At 35.5% G+C, this 19,965-nt stretch overlaps 2 protein-coding genes across 2 annotated transcripts in view; one reads left to right on the forward strand and one right to left on the reverse strand.

Annotated features, from left to right (window-relative positions):
• Window positions 1-19,965, reverse strand: part of LOC135216485 (uncharacterized) — a 105,507-nt gene that overhangs the window by 20,547 nt on the left and 64,995 nt on the right. The window lies entirely within an intron of this gene.
• LOC135216422 (potassium voltage-gated channel subfamily KQT member 1-like) overlaps window positions 1,234-19,965 on the forward strand; it is a 691,013-nt gene continuing 672,281 nt past the window's right edge. The window contains exon 1 of the mRNA XM_064251767.1: window positions 1,234-2,649. The gene's annotated coding sequence lies outside the window, so the exon portion shown is untranslated. The remainder of the gene's footprint in view (window positions 2,650-19,965) is intronic.

Below are 19,965 nucleotides of genomic sequence, written 5' to 3' on the forward strand. Positions count from 1 at the left end.
ACCTGTTCATTGGCCTCCTTGCGTTCTCCATGATAACTTCCACAAGGATTATCGAACTAATATCTTCCATCTCGACTCTTGCATTAAAGTTTGCCTCTTTTTTCATCTTCCATGTCCAGCAACCCCTCAAAATGCTCTGAATATGTTTCAGACAGCATCGATATGTGTGCAACTTTTATTCTGAAGGCCATTGTTCTTGGTATTAACTTCTTTTAAGAACAGTATTTTCCTTTTTTCTCTCTCTCTCTCACGTTCTTCTTGGCAACCTTAACAATTTTTTTTACGTGCATGCGCATAATTTTGTAGTATGTAATGTAATCGTACTTCAGGTAATCCTTTTCCTTCCCTAAACTTATCTTCTCCTAACCTGAGGACTTAATGTATTTTATTCCTCTTCCTGTCTGCTGTCCTTCTGATCTCGTCTCGGAGTTTTTCAAACCCTTAATCTCGTCTTTCCATTGACAATTCAATTTTTCCCCTAATATTTTCATCTTACTCCGTACAAAACTCATATTTCTTAAAAACATTTACAGCCACCTTTTTCACCCCTTCCAATATTAATTCATATCTGCTCTAACTTTGCCTCAATGTAATATTGGCGCAAGGGGTGCCATTGGTATGTATGTATGCATGTATATATATATATATATATATATATATATATATATATATAGTATATATATATAATAATATATATATATATATTATGTATAAAGCAATAGGATTTAGGGCCCAGTTTTCAAAAGATTATTTAGTATGAAGTTGATATATATATGTTTGTGTGTGTGTGTGTGTGTGTACAGAGAGAGAGAGAGAGAGAGAGAGAGAGAGAGAGAGAGAGAGAGAAAATGTCAGTCAACTTCCAATTACCAGTTGTTTATGTAACTTCGAAAGCAAATAATATGGGTGAGTAGTTCCCCATTACTTTCTGAGTAGAGTAGACAATGAAAAACCAATCAATCAGAGAGAAATCAGTTAGTAAATGTATAAGTTGCATAATAATATTGATGCACTAACATACAAATTGCAGTTAGAGTTAGAGTAAGGTTACTACCGTTTGTGAGAAGGAGGTAGGAGGGAGAGTTTAGGCACAGAGAGGGGAAACGCCAAGGGAAGAAAGAGGGTAGTGTTGGGGGTTGTGGACGTAGGAGAGAGAGAGAGGGAGAGAGTGAGTGAGTGAGAGAGAGTGATGGAGGGGGGGTAGGGCTCACAGTCAACTGGTTAGTACACTCGGTGACGTGGTGGTGGAAACATCCCCTCTCTCTCGGCTCTCCCAGACACACACAACACCTCCGTCCCCGCTCTTACACTTTGAAAACTTTCCCCTTTCTCGAGAAAATTTTAGTTTAAGACGCGGCTTTCCACATCACTTCTTTGTCATATTGAAGGCTCATTTTCACTCTTGAAGCCTTCTGTTCATTGGACGGGGAAGGATATTGTGCTGGTGTATTTTGTCCAGTCAACTTCAGAGAAGGAAGGAAGTCAACTCCGCAAGGAACCACAGAGACCTCAATGAGAGTTTGCCACTTCGCTAAGAGGGGACTTTATTTCATAGGTCTTGGTCGTTTCCCTCTGTTAGTTTGCTGTTCGTCTTCACCGTAGAAAATTCACGATGGAAAGCAGGAAGTGTCTCTCCCCATCCGACGTCGTGAATACGAACTTTTTCTATACTTTCTCCATCCGCTGAAAACTTTAGATTTTTTTTCTTGTTTCTTTTTTTTAAGTGTTATAACACGTGCCAGAGATCGTCTCTCGGTTTTGTGACACTTTTGCCTCTAAAGAAAAAAAGTGAGGAGAAAACAGGCGAGAGAACACAGCCCTCCTTTTGTATTCACCGCCAACTTGATGTCCTTCGTCGAGAGGAAATTTCTCGAGTTCGGAAAACACTAGACCCTCTGCGCTCTATCATTCAAGAGGTAATAGTCTGCGAAATAATATCTTGAGATCGCTGTTATTCCCCGTAGCAGAGAGAAATAGCCAGGCATTTCCGTGTTATCCGCAGGCCTTGTTTTGATTGATTGATACAAATCTGTAAACTGGCGTCAATTGGAATTCATGAGACGACCAGGGGCGGAAGTTAAGCAGATATTCAGTTGAGCACGACAGTGAAAGAAAAGGAAAATAAAATCTAACTTAGTCGTATGTGGCGTGTAAGGAGGCTGGGAAAAATTCAAATAATTGTACTGTTAAAAAATTAAGAATCGCTCCTAGCACCCAGTGTTTCTTTTTTTCCTTTTTAATAAATTTTTTTTGGACAATGGAAAATACATCAATCCATGTGAAAAGACCAACCGACTAGACAATATTGTAAAAAGAAACTATGGACTGTAGTTGCTTGCGTCCGCACGATATGCTGCTACTTGTCATGCGGAATTTGAGCTGGTTGGAAATGCTCGAAGCCACAAAGTAAATGAGCAAATGATTATATAGTCAGTAGATTAGTAGCGGAACAGTCCAGAGAAAAATAACTGCAGTTCAGTCGGAGAATTAAAATACACTCATGTATATAGATCCTTATTAGATATTTATATTTTTCTTAACGAGGAAAACTCTCCGTGTCGCCCCGAGTTGATGTGACCCAATCAAAAATGTCAAGATACCTGGGAATAACCTTGATAATCAAAATCTCTGTCTACACCGCTGATTCAGGTAAGAGCTCCCTTGCTTAGTTTTGCCTTTTGATTGGGTTCTGTTGGAGTTTTTTTGCTCAGGTTGAGTATCTCGGGCTTATGACAAGCTCTTGGCGATCCATTGTTTCTGTCAGTTTTCTTCCCGCTCTTCATTTTGTTGAAATAAGGAAACCTTTATGAGAATTAAAATTTATGTATATAACGTGCTTGTATGTGTGTGTGCGTGCTCGTAATATATATATATATATATATGTATATATATATATATATATATATATATATATATATATACATATATATATATATAATATATCTATATATATATATATATATTATATATATCCATATATATATATAATGTGTGTGTGCGCGCGTGTATTGATGTCCGATTATTGAAGTTAAGTACAAGTACTGGGTTCCCATTAACTCTTTAATTTACATAAACTTGCAGACTTCCTTTAACACCTCAATGACCTCACAATTTTTATCAAAACACAGTGTTCTGCGTTGCGAAAAAATATAATACGATTTCATGTGGAGCAACTCTTCTAATTTTCCTTATTCACAGAACACACCCAGATGGCATTGGGGTTTGCTTTGAGGGAAAATTAGGGGATGTTTGGAGCCTGAATTATCTCCTCGTCTTCGATGCCCTGAGAGGAGGTTTCAGTGTGCATATTCATTTACACACACAGACGCACAAACACGTGTATACATATATATATATATACACACATACACACACACACACATATATATATATATATATATGGTTTTTATATATATATATAATATATATTATATGGATGTAGAAATTATGTACCAATCGATTAGTGGGAGTAGCCCGCGTGCGAACCACGGACCTTTCAAATGGGAGTCTGTTCCACAAACACTTAGTCACATCAGATATTATGGCGGTTTTTCCGAACGATATGGACATTGATTTTTACATGTGTTGCCTTTGAAGGTCGTAGTCAAATATCGCTGGAAATATATTGTACTCCATGTGAGATGTATGTGACATTTTAATTTGAAATGATAAATTAAAATGCGATAGACTCATGCAACCTTGGTCTAAAAAGGCAGTTCATTGTTTTGTTAAGTGGACTCATTTTTCATACAGGAAGCTGCAAAGAGTGAGCTATACTTTATTTTTTTCTGAAAAATTATAGTGATATCTGAGTCGGGAGTTGAAAGCAAGCATCAGTAGTTATTTATTGCATTAATACCCCAATGTTTGTGAAGCCTTTAAAGGTAACCGAAAACTGGAACTTATAAGATTTTTTCTCAATCGACAAATGAAAACAAATTTTTTCCTCAAGGTTACCATTAAAAAAAAAAAAGGAAACAGGTTTTTACATCACAGAAGAGAAAGTCCGTTTGCGTTTTTTTTATCTATTTTCTTTTTAGGGACTGCAACAATTTAATTACTCTTTTGTCTAAGGTCTTAAACGCTTGCAAACCTAACTCGCAGACGCAAGGAAACAAAAAATAAGAGGTAGTCCTATAGGTCAGAGACCTCCAATCATAAAAGGTTAAATTCATCGATCAGTTAGATAATTGCTTCACCTTATTAGTGGCCAGTAGGTTTCGTTGGTGGAAACACATAGTAGACCATGTTTATTGGTAACGGAACTGTTTCTATAAAGTGATGGGTAATAATGTACAGAATAACCTCTTCCCTCCAAACTTCAAATAATTGTCCCATTCGTTTGGAAAATGTAAGATTCGGCGAAACCTTCCAACTTCGTACATTCATAGCCATTAACATCAAATTTGATTACATTCACTTTTACTTTATGAAAAATCTCTCGTGAGTAAAGAGGCAATACATCCGGTGCACTTATTCAGATGGGGAGTTTGTTAAAACATTCACAACCACACGCGCACACAAAGCAGGTTATCCACGATCCTGCAAGTAAATTATGAGCGTGGCACTGACCATTTTGGTATTTTTTCCCTGAAATTTCTGTCTCATCAGCAGCGCCTATGGGGTAACGCAGTTATCTTACTCACACACAGACACAGACACAAACATATATATGTGTGTGTATATGATATGTAATATATAAATATATATATATAAATAAATATAGATATATATTATAATAAATATAATATATATATATATATATTCATATACGAATTTTGTGTGCAATATGAGGGCCTGCTTGTTAGTAATAAGTACTTCGAATTGTGGAATTGTAGGTATTGGGTTAGCATCGTAAACCATTTCAGCCAAGCAGCAATTACCTATATAGAACCTCTTGAAACAGGGCAGGGCTCGGATGATCTACTATGGAGGGATGGAGCTCTTGTTGGCAACAGGGGTCTTAGCTCTTCTGCTTGGGGAATCCAAATCCCTTTGTAATTATTGTTGTATACCTAATTTACCGGCGCGTTTTAATTGAAGCTTCAAATCACATTTAAATGGCTCATTACGGGGATCTTTTGAGTTCCTTCTCTTTCTCTCGGATCTTCATTTATGCAGACTTTTCTATCATGTCCGTGGTTATTCTTCATATCTCTTTGAAATTACTATGATGAATTACAGCAGTAGCATTATAACTGTTTCCAGTATACTCTCTCTCTCTCTCTCTCTCTCTCTCATCTTTAGATATACGAGTTGTGAATTCATTCGAAATATATGGTCACAATTGAAATTGCTAGCGAGTGACTTGTGTAATAGGACTCTTCTCGTGTTCTTTTTTCCTCTCGAATTTTAGTTTATGCTTTTAGATTGAATATCCCAGGTTTTCCTGTCTTTTATTCCTAGCTATCACTCTTTCTGCTCCTTTCTCTCTTTTTTTTCGTTGCATGCAAATACTGTAGGTACGTTTACGATTTTGTTTCAGGCTGGAGGTCCACCTTTTACCAAAGCTATTTTTAGAGTTGAGATGGTTTTGACATTTTTTCGGTAAACTGTGAGTTTGAGAGGCAGTTTTCCTTGTAGGAAAGTAAACATTTTTGGCGTGTCGGTTTTCCTCGTGAAACTGTTATTTCCTTTAGTTCCATTATATATATATATATATATATATATATATATATATATAATATATACTATATATATATATATATATATATATGTATGTATATTTGTATGTGTGCGTAGCATCTGTATGTATGTATTTATGTATGTATATATGTGTGTGTATATATATATATATAATATATATATATATATATATATATATTAATATATATATAATATTTATATATTAATATACACACACATTTATATACACTATTAGATGCATATTTTCCGTGTATAAAAGATTAAGTAAAATTTACGAAGAATGAAAGTGAAATTTGTTTTCCTTTCGAATTTTGAAAAGAGATGGAAAAGTTTTGTGGAAAAATAGAAAGACAAGAGAATTACCTCTACAGGCATAAAGTTCAAAACATATATAATTTTTTTTTTTCAATATTAGAACGTGCATCGGAGAAAAGGAGAAACATGTTCTGTCCGATGTAAAAGAAAAAATAAAAACGGAAAGTTCATTATGGAAAGATTTGTTGAATTCGCGATTTTCTTTACATAAAAATCTCCTTTGTACCCTGTTATATAATTAGACATTGCCACTCACTGTAATTGCAGATTTAAACGACGTCCTTATACCCCTTTTGTAAAATTATCTCATGGCCACTTGTCCGACCTTTTATTACCTATTGCTTATGAAAATAATAAATTTAGAGAGAGAGAGAGAGAGAGGAGAGAGAGAGAGAGAGAGAGAGAGATCTTTGTAGATAGATCCAGAGTGTATGCTGCTTTGTATCCTTTATATATTTTTGTAGAATGCAATTTGAAAACCGAATCAGTGAAGATTTTCTCTCTCTCTCTCTCTCTCTCTCTCTCTCTCTCTCTCTCTCTCTCTCTCCTGTTGTTGCCAGTCAGGTAGTCCTAAAACTGCTTCGTCATTGAAACCTTTAGCTTGTCCGTTGTGCCACTTTAAATTCTAACTGTTACAGAGTTCAGTTAGTCAGAATTGAGATACATTCATAATCAAACGAGTGACACTGATCGCTTTCATTCGATAACAATCTTATCGTATGTGAAGGTGAGCTCGCGTCAAGTCACCGATGGCGAATTCTTTCGTCTAAAGGCGAAGGGATTGTGTTGGGGGAAGAGGGGGAGGAGGGGCGAGAGAAAATAAAAGGTAAAAGAAGGGAGACTTCATGTTTTTTAAATGAACTTGTGCTGTTGTTCCAAGATGTGTTTTTATTTTTTTGGGGGTGAATTTTTTCTCTCTCTGGTATAGCGTGTTCTTTTGACAGAAAATATTCAAATCCTTGCCACGGTGACAAGCGTGCTCTTTTGAACCCGAGGTGGGGTCGACCATTTGGTTGATGAAGGGAAATTTTGCTCAGGTGAAGGAAAACAACTTTGCAAAATTAAAGGTTATTTCTTGATTACAGTAAGAGCTGAAGTGATGGTGTGTAACGAGCATATCAGTTATTAGAATGAAAGAGTTATTTTCACTTAAGATGAGCTATTTTTTGTATATTGTTTAAAGGTGAAAGTGTTCTTTTGGTTAAAGATGAGATGAACATGTTCTCTTGATTAAAGTTGAGCGAGCTGTTTTGATTAAAGATGCGCGTGATCTGTTAAGTTGGAAACAACGAGTTCCCTTTGTTAAAAAATAGTCTGTTTATTCTTTTTATGTCGGAAATGGGTTGGTTCTTTCTGTCATGGTGAGTGCGTGGCCCATCGTAGAATTACGAGTCCGCATTAATCTATTTTGGTAAAATATACAGTTGATTCACTTACAGGTCCGAGAAATTGATTTCAGTGTTTTCCCAATGTTTTCTCCCCTTTTTTTTATGGCAAGTCGTTTCGGCTGAAGTGAAGCAATATCCTTAGGCCAATATGCTGTGCAGGTGTTCCTTTTGCGGAAGTGAAGCGGCTTAAGTATCCTGACCTGAAGTAGCCCATTTATTTTCTTTTCGTTATGTAAAGGAGAAGCGTCTTCTCGCTACTGTGGTTGTTTTACTTCTTTTCTGTTGAACTTTGAGGTAAAAATGTCAAAACTTCATTATTTGAAAATAACTTCAGTAGAGCACATCTTGTGGAAATTGCGTCGCAACAAACCTTCCAAAAATCGTCATATGTTTTGTAATTTTTGTGTTGCCTGAGCCCCCTTCGCTATCGTTCGTTTCAACACATTTAATATTAATTTAGACATTTTTTCCATTAACTGGTTTGAAAATAAAGACGTATATGTATATAAGTATGTATGTATCTATGTTGTTTAGTAATGGCAGACATAGACCCGACGACATTCCAAGTTTTTTAAGCAACCGGTAACAGTGTTGTTGATAAGAGTTTTAGTGGGCATAAACCTGTCTTAAGTGGCGTTCGCAAGTTAATTCTTTGGGATCTTTGTTATTTTTAGTATTCCCTACTTAGTGACGAGATTGTTATTCTGGAAAATAATAGTATATAAAATGCAGACAGTCCTACTCATATTCCATTATTGATCCCTTACTCACGAGAAGTAGTATACACACAATGATATGTATTTTTAAAATCCGTAATCCAAAGTAATTTCGGATGCACTATCAGAATTGAGTTTCGTAACCTGAGATTTACAAAACTTCATTGAGAGTAATTTTGAAATCATCAGTAGCAAGAAGGGTTTGAAGGCCCTGCAAAAATTTGTATATGAATACAATGAAGTAATCTACTACGGCTTTCCGATGTATATTTCAACAAATAATTACTTTGTTTTGGGATACGGATACAGGGAATACGGCAGTTGCTACGTATTTCAAATACAAACAACCACAACAATAAATAATAATAATAATAATAATAATAATAATAATAATAATAATAATAATAATAATAATAATAATAATAATAATAACAATAGTAATGATAATAATAATTCAATTGACAAAATCAAGAAGAAAGTATCACTCATTGATGTCGCAATACCATGGGACACCAGAGTTGAAGAGAAAGAAAGGGGAAAAAATGGATAAGTATCAAGACCTGAAAATAGAAATAAGAAGGATATGGGATATGCTAGTGGAAATTGTATTCATAATCATTGGAACACTAGGCACGATCCCAAGATCTCTGAAAAGGAATCTGGAAAAACTAGAGGCTGAAGTAACTCCAGGACTCATGCAGAAGAGTGTGATCCTAGTAAGAAAAGTGATGGACTCCTAAGGAGGCAGGATGCAACCTGGAACCCCACACTATAAATACCACCCAGTCGAATTGGAGGACTATGATAGGCCTAAAAGGAAAAAAAAATAGTGTACTTTAAGGTCCACAATAATATATCGGATGGTAGCAGTAGTCAAATTTGATAAAACTATACAAAAGCTTTCGGACCCTTCGCTGGGTTCAGCTTCAGTCGAATAGATAAATTTAACATGAAATGCATAGAGGTAAACTCAAGAAAAAGACGTAGAGAATGGCTGCCCCCGCCAATCAGATAGATCTCCAACGGACACGGCGATGAAGACAGTGGTCAATGGCCCAACGAGGTCATTTCCTCTCCCCTGTTGTTATATCTGGCTGCTATCCTGCTGGATCGCCGTACGGGCTGACGTGATGTTGCAAGTAATGCCTCATGAGGAGGAGTGAAAGTAATGCCTCATCAGGAGGAGTCGAAGGTGCAATTGGTAAAGACAGACGCAGAGGCAGCGTTAGGAGTGGGAAAAACAGAGCCTGTACTAAAATTAAAATCTTTAACATGACTATGTAAAAATTAACAATCGACGTGTTACCTTTGAAGGACTCTCCCAAGTTGATGGCGCCGCCAGTAGACCACTTTCTTCATCACCGTGTCCGTTGGAGATCTGACTGCCTGGGGCAGCCACTCTTGGCGTCTTTGTCTAGAGTTTAACTCGATGCATTTTCGGTTAATTTATTCATTCGACTGAAGATGAACCCAGGAAAGGGTATAGTTTTATAAAGTTTTACCACTGCTACCATCAGAACATTACTTGTGCCCTCGTATTTGAGATTTCTACCCAATAATAATAATAATAATAATAATAATAATAATAATAATAATAATAATAATAATAATAATAATAATAATTTCAAACGCAACTTTTATGAATATTTATTAAAAACAAACTTGTTAATGCGATGTGGCCCAAATATAAGTTAAATTGACTGTATATCTCGCACTATGTTCTGTATTCTTTTTTCATACTTTGAACTCTACCATTTCCGTTGTTTGGATGTGTGTGTTTAGGCCTCCTCTGTTCGTGGAAATGAAACATGGCCTATTTTAGGCCTATAATCTTGCTTCATAAGCAGCTCATAAAAGTTTGAAATGATTTCAATAGATATGTGGCCATGAGTTGCACTTCTTTGGTTCTGAAGGCTTGGGATAAGGCCCGTTGAATATTATAAAGGTAAGTGTTTGATTCTCATGTAGATTTGCTTTGTAAAAAAAAGTTAGATTTCTTAGTGACTTGACAAGAAAAAAAAACTGTTTCCATTTATAGAGAAAACAATTTATATAACGATTTATTCTTCAAATTAACAGTGTAAATTGTTGCTAAGATTTCGGAATTTTATTTTATTGTGTAAAAGGTCTGAAGGTTTACTTGTATGAGGTTGGAATATTCTTTTATTGATAACAAATTGTGGGGCGATTTCCTTAAAACGTATCGATCGCGCGGTTTAATCATGACCCTCGTCACGCAGGTATTCAGTTTTATTTTGAGCTGAGGGAGGACTGAAAAGGCAGTACTCCCCTCTCTCGACGTCCATCACTGCCCTATTATGGATTTTAGAAATTTCTTAAATCAAGATCTTTGATGTTGGGGGAGGAGGTGAGGGAGCCGATCTCGGTGGAGATTATGATACTCTGATTGAATTGTTTTGTCAGAGGGAAAAGGTGAAGAAAGGAAGAATGAGAGAGAGAGAGAGAGAGAGAGAGAGAGAGACGAGAGAGAGATGGGGGGGGGGGGGGGGTCGAGTCGGCATCATAGGAAAGGAATTGGGCTTAGGTACGGTGAAATGTATATTACCGTATGTTTAAATGTATGCTTTGAAAATATTTCTGTTTACTCTATATTTCTGTTTGCTCTGTTCATATACAAAATTTTAATGCATGCACAAGTACGTTTGTCGGCAAGAAAATTGAAACTATTTTCACCGAATATTTTCAGCCTTAATTAAATGAGTGGACGGGCTGTATTTCTCAATCTGAGAAATTGTTACGTTTGGTTGGAGAAGACCTGTCATTGTGTGTCACGGCAGCATCATTATGATAATGGCATTATTTGTGGATCTCTGTAAGGATCATTGAGATGCAGACGTAATCTGGGAAACCATATTAAGCATCTGTAAGTGACATTAGTCTGTCGAAAATTGGCCCAGCTTTCAAACCAGAAATGATGTGATTTGTGACGGAAGCAGTATAAAGAATTCACTCAGCAGTCTTCCCAGCTATAAGTTAGTACAAGCACATGCTGGATAGGTGTGAGGCAAAAAAAAAAAAAAAAAAAAAAAAAATATATATATATATATATATATATATATAAAATTCGATTGGATCTTATATTTCTCCTTCTCTTATATATATATATTAGTGAGATATAATTTAGGAGAGAGAGAGAGAGAGAGAGAGAGAGAGAGAGAGAGAGAGAGCTAAAATGAAGTAAAACCATTACATTCACTGTGGTATACTAGTTAAAGACATAACAAACTATGCCTATACTTAAAGAATAATGCTGGATATGAAGTGATACTGGAATTAGTTTAAGTAAATAGTTGCATAACTTAGTTACATAAATTTATTACTTGTTTATGAATTTTGTTTTTGGAGGGGGTATGTGATTTTTACCATCTGTTATTGCAAATGTACGCAGAGTAGCAAATTTAAAATCAATTAATAGGAAACATTGTTGTCTATGCTCTAAACATCGTATGAAAGTAAATGTTTGCGTTTTCTACTGTTTTTAGATATTAGATTTTTTTATACATTTTAAGAAGGCGAATTTTTGCGATGTATATTTGTTTGATTGACGCAAAATGTTCATAATAAACCAAGAAAACGTTTCATGCATATGTTACTGTACTTATTGAAAATTTATCTCTATGCCGGATTCCAGAGGTTTCAGTGATATTCTTGTTTTTAGGAATTTAACATCTGTATGGTCAGTTGTACTAGGATCTCCATGATTGGGAATTGAATTATTACGAAATTCCATGTCAAGCTTTTAATAGTCAAATTTAAAATAGTCTAAGTGTTAAAAGCGCGGGGCTAGAACAAATCAACAGGGATGTTATAGGAATTGTTTTTTGTTTTCCCTTTTTGTAAGGATATGACAGAGTCCAATTTAATGAAATCATAAACGAGATTATTTTTATGTTGGCAAAGGTTCAGATAAACTGGATAATTGGCTTGTGAAATATATTATCAAACAGTTCAGTTATGCAACTGACTTTCAACTTTATTTTTTCGAACGAAACAACATATGCTGCAATATTTAGCTTTCGACTGTTTGCTTGTTTGGTTTGTGCTCTTTGGATGTTTGTTTTTACTGATATTTATTTTGACATTCATTTTTCGAAGACGTCCTTGGTGAATTGGACTGATGATGTTTAAGTTACACATTTACGAGACCTCGAGGTTTGATGATTTCACTATTTCTTGCAAAGTTTTGCAGTAGGTTTAATGATCTGCTTTTTTTATTCGTATGTGTAAATATGAAAATTTTCAGAGAATTCGTGAAATCACCAAGTTGCTTATAGATATTTGATTCCCGTGGTGATAGTGCTAAAGACGGTGAAAAATTGTAGATGAATCACTGTTTCGCCGTGTTTAATAGAGTCCATTAGGGATCAAATGTCCCGAGTTGAATTTGTAGTTTCACAAATTCTCTGAAAATTTCAGGAATTTCGTGAATTTCCTGGTTTCACAATCTTGCAGTAATACTTACACATGCATATATATATATATATATATATATATATATATATATATATATATATATATATATATATATATATATATATATATATATATTCCCTAAACTATGAAGTACATACAGACATAAAGTTATGATGTTGGAGTTCCCAAGTCAATAAATGTAGAAAGCAGCGAGTAAAAACGAAAATGTGAAATACTGACATTCTGACAGCGTGAACTAATCAGAAAAATTGGAATAAACTTGGTCCTAATCATTACGTGAAATACATTGGTAAATCTCCTGCAGTCTTTCCGCTCTTGTGATTAGAGCGATAATTATTTTTCCTGGAAAAAGAGGTTGTATGTCATCTGGTCCCCAATAAAATTCGTGTTATATAATTATAATATAACGTGTTTATGATTTATTTGGTAATGGGAGTTAAAGGAGATTATCCGTTGCTGTTAGCAATTCATACACACGTTGATGCGTTTTATGAATATTTTGCCCATTTAAACGAAATCACTCTTTAGTATGTGTTTGATTTTACAAGTTACACAGGTCAAGAGCTACGTTAGTCACATTCATCATACTTGGTAACCGTGCCAGTCGTAATTATTCATGAGGACTTGAAGGACTTGGCAGGAGGCACCGAATTGTGTCACTGTCTCTTACAACTCAGTTCCCTCGAGGATAGAAAGTTGTTCCACGCACTTTTATATAAAGACTTGTGTAACTTTCTCGTCGTTTCGCGGCGAAAGTACTATGTGCGGAGCCTTTCACTACTTGATAGCGGTTTTCCCGAAGTTTGATTATCTCCCCGGAAGTTGCAAGTTTTCTCTTTCCCAGGTCCTTGAAATAACAGCGATACTTTCGTTACCACCATGCGCAAGTTCCCGAGACTTTTCTTCAACATTTCATGTACGTTTTTTTTTTTTTTTTTTTAGTTTTGTCAGTTTATTACATACGGGTATTTAGATGTATTTTGTTTCGCTAAAGACACATATAGTGTTTGTCTATTGTTATTTGTATAATTATTGAGTTATATAAACATATAGTGTTTGTCTATTATTATTTCTATAATTATTGAGCTATAGAAATATAGAGTGTGTCGTGTATTGTTTCCATACTAATTAAACTCGGGATTTCGATTTTTTTTAATATTACTTATATTATTATTGTTCCTAATAACTTTGATAACGTTTCCTTTAATTGTTGAAATGAAAGGTATTCAATGGCCACAGGCTACTATTCTGCCATAATTCTTTCATGAAACCGGCCTTGACTAATGAGTAAATGCGCGGAAATTGTTCCAAATTAATTAGGAAATATTATTTATATATTGCATGTCTTCTTTTAAATGATAATAAAGATATCAACAATACCTCCAGAAAGCTTTGATGTGTTTGTTGAATCAACACAGCCCACATGTTTCTAAATCAGCTTCAAGAGATTCCTCATTTAGCCAGTTTGTTTTACCGAGCGATTGAAAGAAGCCACAGATTAAAAGGTGTTTTAGGCCGTAAAAGTGTTGACCGAATTAGTTATGCAATGCGATAGTATATCTCAATTATTGATCACGTGAAAAGACATGATTGAATACTGCGAACATACACAGAAATACCCCACAAACAGGCACACGCATATTATATATATATATATATATATATATATATATATATATATATATATATATATATATATATATATATATATGTGTGTGTGTGTGTGTGTGTGTGTGTGTGTGTGTGTGCATTATAGAGATACATAATTTTTCGGCATAACTTACTTGAATTCTTACCTAATAAAACGGGATGCCCACTTTTAGGGACAATAATGAGACAGATGCAGAAACAAAAAGCTGAAAGCGGTTGAGAATCTTTTAATTAAATATGTGCATTGTATGTAGACTGTAGTGAAGGTTTGTTATTGCATTTAATAATTATCGCCTGTATATTTGCAACGCAAATTTCCATGTTTGTCACTGACTTATATTGAAATCAGATTACTGAGATAATAGTATCTGGGTTTCCTCTGTGGTTCATTTTAGGGGCAGTCATAATGTAATTAGGGTATTTCGAATTTTAAGGTTGTGGTGCCTTAAGATTTTGCACGATTTCGTCTGACTTTACCTTAAAAAAAAAGAAGAACAGCTGTAAGTTCGTGGGAGTAGAATAGAAAATGAACAAAGCGAGAGACAAGACTTACCACAAACTAGACGCCAGCTCATCTGATATGTCGGAAATTCAAATCTATATCCAACCCTCACTTATCAACATAGTAAAGTTCCTAAAATCAACGATGGATGATTTCAGTTCTACAATAATGTTTTCCTTTTCACAATGTTCCATTTCACTTCGTTTTAAGTATTATTCATTCTTTTCCATTCATAGATTCCGTATTTGTATCTTGATTTTACCCTTTGAATGGATTTATCAGTTCTCCTTGCTGGGCGTAGGAGGAAATGACAAAATGTTTATCAAGGCAAACTCGGGAGAGGAAAAGGAGTATGGTACTCTTTGGGGGGGCGGGGACGAGGGGGGATAATCTAAATATTTTTTTAGGGAGCCCAAGAACACAAATATGGTAACGAACGTGTCAATTTACACAATTTACAAAGCACCTAATTGTTATTTGATTTTCATTAACATAACAGCATAGACATAAACTGAAATGAGGCCGTATGTCACCATAAAAGCCTCTTAAGTTTGGTAATTTTTTAGATGGCATGTAATTATGAAATATCACAGGGGATATTGGCAGTGACAATTTCCATCAAAGGTAATATGCCCATGAAGCATCTCTTTGATATTTTCAAAGGCACCGAACCTGTGATCTTCAAGAATGTCTTAGGCCCCCCCCCCCTCTCTCTCTCTCTCTCTCTCTCTCTCTCTCTCTCTCTCTCTCTCTCTCTCTCAATATGCGAATGCATAAAAACTTTTGTCAATATGCGAATGCATAAAAACTTTTGAAATATAACTACAATTCATTAATTAGGCAATTGGTATGTCACTTAGTTTTTATTTTATATTACCAAAATAATTTGCTTTTCAAGGTATTATTTTTCGTTTTATTATTGTTATCCTTCCCTTATTTCCGGCTCAGAACTATGAAGTATCTCACCTGTTTTCGTTTGTTCACACCTGTTGACGTAATTTGGTTTTTTGTAACAGTCAACGTTTTTCCCTTTTTTCTCTCGTGTTTACGTATTCTAGTCATCTCTTTCGTTTTTGCCGCCCTTTACTATCTCTTTTCTGTACGTGTTACTTCTTTCCAAGCCTTTTTTCCTAATATTTTTTCATCTGCCCGACGAAAATATCTTTAATCGTGGAAGTGTCTTTGTCGTTCTCCTCGGCTGACTGTTTGTCTGTTTTTGATTAGTCAAGCTTTCGTATATAGATACGAAAGTCTTTATGCTTCGCGACCTATGTGAAGTCATCATGATGAAGAGCCAGTAACGGTCGCTTTGTCATAATATCTCTCCTTTCTTACATCTCTCGTGACATTTTAATGACATTTCATTTCTTTCGTGTCTTACATCATTATTTTGATGTTGCCACAAAACCTTTCATATATATCTTGCAATTGAGAAACCAAGTCATTGCCTACTTGAATTTCAGAATATGTCATATATGCCACTCTTTTTGTCATTGTTTTAGCAAACCAGCAGACTTTCTCTCATTTGGCCCATCGTACGTCGTTTCTGCCTTTTTATGTTCTTAAATATCGATGCCAATGGAAAGGGTAGCCTGGGTAGCCTGATACCCTTATATACCAAGGCAATTAAAAGGCAAAAGCATAAGAATACAATAGACCTCCTTCCCAATGGCCAAGTCTGTATCGGAAGCAGGAAGAAAATTCCAAAGCTTGGTAGCCTCTTGTGGCATTTGAACCTGTACTACGTCAGCTAATTTGGTATCAAGCATTTTCGTCTCCAAAATAGTCTGTCGAACCCATAAGTGAAAGATTCCCTTCGCCATATATCGAACTTTCTGTCTCCAATTTGTTTTTCATTAACTCCTTATTGTATTCACAGAGGCTCAAATCCATTCCAGGGGATGAAGGAGCAGAAAGCCTGTTATTGACCTTATTAATCGTATATCACAAATTCCGTATGTAGCATACTCCTCTCAGTTTATATGCTTTTATTTATGCAGACCTCTTGATCTCTACATATTATGTCGGTATAGACTCCCCGTTTTCTGTAAGATTGAACTAGTGTTTTTTTATATAAAGTGGTAAATATGTATATTATATACATATACACATATATGTGTATATATAATATATTTACCACTTTATATAAAACAACACTAGTTCAATCACGTATATATAACATATATACATACATACATACATACACACACACAGATATATGTGTGTGTGTGTGTGCACGTGTACGTGTGCGTGTACGTGTGTGAGAGAGAGAGATTAAGCCTGTTTTCCAAATTTTTCTTGTGAAAGATGTACGGGTAACAGAAGGGAAATTAAGAATGTTTGTTCAGGTTAAGTCAACAACCTGTCAAGAAAACGACACTTAAACTTCCTCAAAGAGGCAGAGTAAGAAAAAAAAGACATCTTGGCTGAGCGCGACGCCACCTTGCGAAAGAACAGTTAATGGCGTAAAACTTCCATTACTTACCAACATGACTTTGTCTCCCACTCTTGCAAATTACTTTGCCTCCCACTCCTGCAAACTGGTTTCATTTGTTTCAATTGCACCTCTCTCTCTCTCTCTCTCTCTCTCTCTCTCTCTCTCTCTCTCTCTCTCTCTCTCTCTCTCTCGTCAAGAGCCAATTTCTTGTACCCTTGCAGTTCAGGAGTTTTGTTGCACCAGTTTTACAATTTTTGGGTCTGCTGATTACTTCATGTCCTGTCAATTTCTTGAGGCCTTCAGTCCCATGCCGTATAGATGTGCTATAATGTTTATAATTTATACTTCTTTTCATCTCTCTCTCTCTCTCTCTCTCTCTCTCTCTCTCTCTCTCTCTCTCTCTCTCTCTCTCTCTCTAAGGTAGGATTTTGAGAACCTAAGAAATTTTGAGAAATCGGCAAAGTTTGCTTCCGACAAAATGTTTACAAACTGTAAGTTTTCGAAATATTTAAAACTTGTAATTAGAATCCAGACAGGAAACTTTTTTGAGTTAGTATCTAATTAAAAGTAGAGGAGAACGAGCAAAAAGTTGGTAGTAAATTCCGAGTACACAACTGTTGACAACTAACCCCAGGATCCTAAGATTCATTATTAATAATAATAAGTCGTACTACCTCTAATAGAACTACTACTATTTCTACGTTAATGATGGTAGTAACGATTTCTTTATTACCATTTTTAGTCATATACGTAAAAGGAAGACGAACGAGTGGAAGTGTTCATGGCAAAGTTATAAAGTAGATATCATCAGTATTTAAGTAAGAAGCATACATTCAGTATTCTGTCTGTACATTTGGGAAAGAGAGACTAATTGTAAGAAATTTTTGTGCAGTATGTCAGCAAGCTTACCTATTAGTTTGATTGTTATTCTTTTTTACACAAATAAGATTTATGAATAATTTTTCAGTTTTCCTTGTTTGGCAAAAATGCTGATTCACTCAAATATTTTGTGTGGAAAGAGGAAATGGATATGTGGGCGTCATTAGGTTGACCCATAAATGTTAGCATGAAAGGTCCTGAGTATATAGGTATGCAATGAGTCTGCATTCATCCTTCAGTAGTTCGTTGTAATAGAAATGTGATTTTTTTTAATTATATCCCGTAGGGGTGTAATGTCGTCAATGCCCCACATGCGGTGCACTGTAGGCATTACTTAAGGTTTTTTGCAGCGTGCCTTCGGCCCCTAGCTGCAACACTTTTCGTTCCTTTTGCTGTACCTCCTTTCATATTCACTTTCCACCCTCTCCTAACAATTGATTCATAGTGCACTGCGAGGTTTTCCTCCTGTTACACCTTTCAAATTTTTTACTGTCAATTTCCGTTTCAGCGCTGAATGACCTTATAGATCCCAGTGCGTGACCTTTTGCCTAAATTCTATATTCAGTTCAATTCTATATTCAATTTGAATTATATTCCTTTAGGAGAGAACGTTAATGATGGAAACGTGTGCATATGTTTCTGTTATTTTGTGAATGCATCTTCAAAATCATTGTTGTCAAAGTCATAGGGAAGCAGAAACAGAGTTCGTGTATTTTTGTGAACATGTGCGTATTGAATTATTATGGTTATTTCACATATATTTATGTGTTCGTTCGTGTGTTCCTCTTGCATACTTTGCATAAAAAAAACCGGAGTCCTCAACTTTATACACCTCAGGAAAATAAATGAAAAAAGCGGGGCCTAGTAAGTGTGTAATTATAATACATAAAGCAGTGAATGAGGTCATAGTGGAGAATTTTCATCCGTTGATAAGAGTAAAGAGAAACCCTTCTAGCAAGAAGAGGTCCCTTGAGAATAATTACCCGCGGGTACCACGCCACGTGGCGTCCTTTTAGTACCCGATAACCGACCCACCAGACATTAAAAAGGCCGGAGATGATAAGATTTCTTTGTGTGTATGTGTGCTTGTGTCGTTATAAATCATGAAGCTTACAAAAAATACTTTTTGCGTAGTACAATCTCTCACCCTGTCTTCTGTCCGCCGTGAAAAATAATATAGGCTCGACGGTAGTAAGATTCTCTCTCTCTCTCTCTCTCTCTCTCTCTCTCTCTCTCTCTCGTAAGTGAAAAGAAAATGATATCTTCGCAGAAACCACCATTTAACCAATTGTTGGATCAGTTATATGAAACGGATGGCAGGCTTTAATTCGAATGAGATCTGCCGTAAGTAATTGGGATTCGTATTGGAGGAAATATGTCCTCCTGATTGCATGGCAGTGTTTGCATGGGGGTAATTTTGCATTGGCTAACATTCACCGAATGCCCAGAATTCATTTTAAGTAACGGAATTCACTTGCCTGACAGAATTCGTTCGCGAATGCGGTAAACTGCTGGGCGTTCCCTTTAGACACGGGAATGAATCTCTTTTATCCTTCTTTCTAGTTTTGTTTATATTTGCTTTCCTTTTAGAGTATCCTATACATTTAGTGATGTTCTTTAATTGAGTTGGCATTCCGTTTTTCTTTTATTTTTATTTCATTTCTTTTTTCTCTCCTTTGAACTCTTAATTGAATTCGCCTGTTCTGTATTCTCCTCAGATGATTGCTATTTTTATTCAGGGTCCAAATTGAAAGAGCATTTTTTTTCTCTCAATTTTCATGGTTGCATTTGTTTCGTATATGAATTCATATCACTCAAATCCTACGGAAAGTCTATGTTTTTTTTTTTTCTGTACGCCAGCTACATCAATAGATAATCAGTGTCGAATCGGCCAAGTTTTTGTTGGCAATCTCCAATGCAACTGGAATGAAGTTGTGGTTTTCCTTGGGTCATGTGTAATATTGTTTTAGTCAGATT

Source organism: Macrobrachium nipponense, chromosome 6 (genome assembly GCF_015104395.2).
Source record: "Macrobrachium nipponense isolate FS-2020 chromosome 6, ASM1510439v2, whole genome shotgun sequence".
Lineage (NCBI taxonomy): Eukaryota > Metazoa > Arthropoda > Malacostraca > Decapoda > Palaemonidae > Macrobrachium > Macrobrachium nipponense.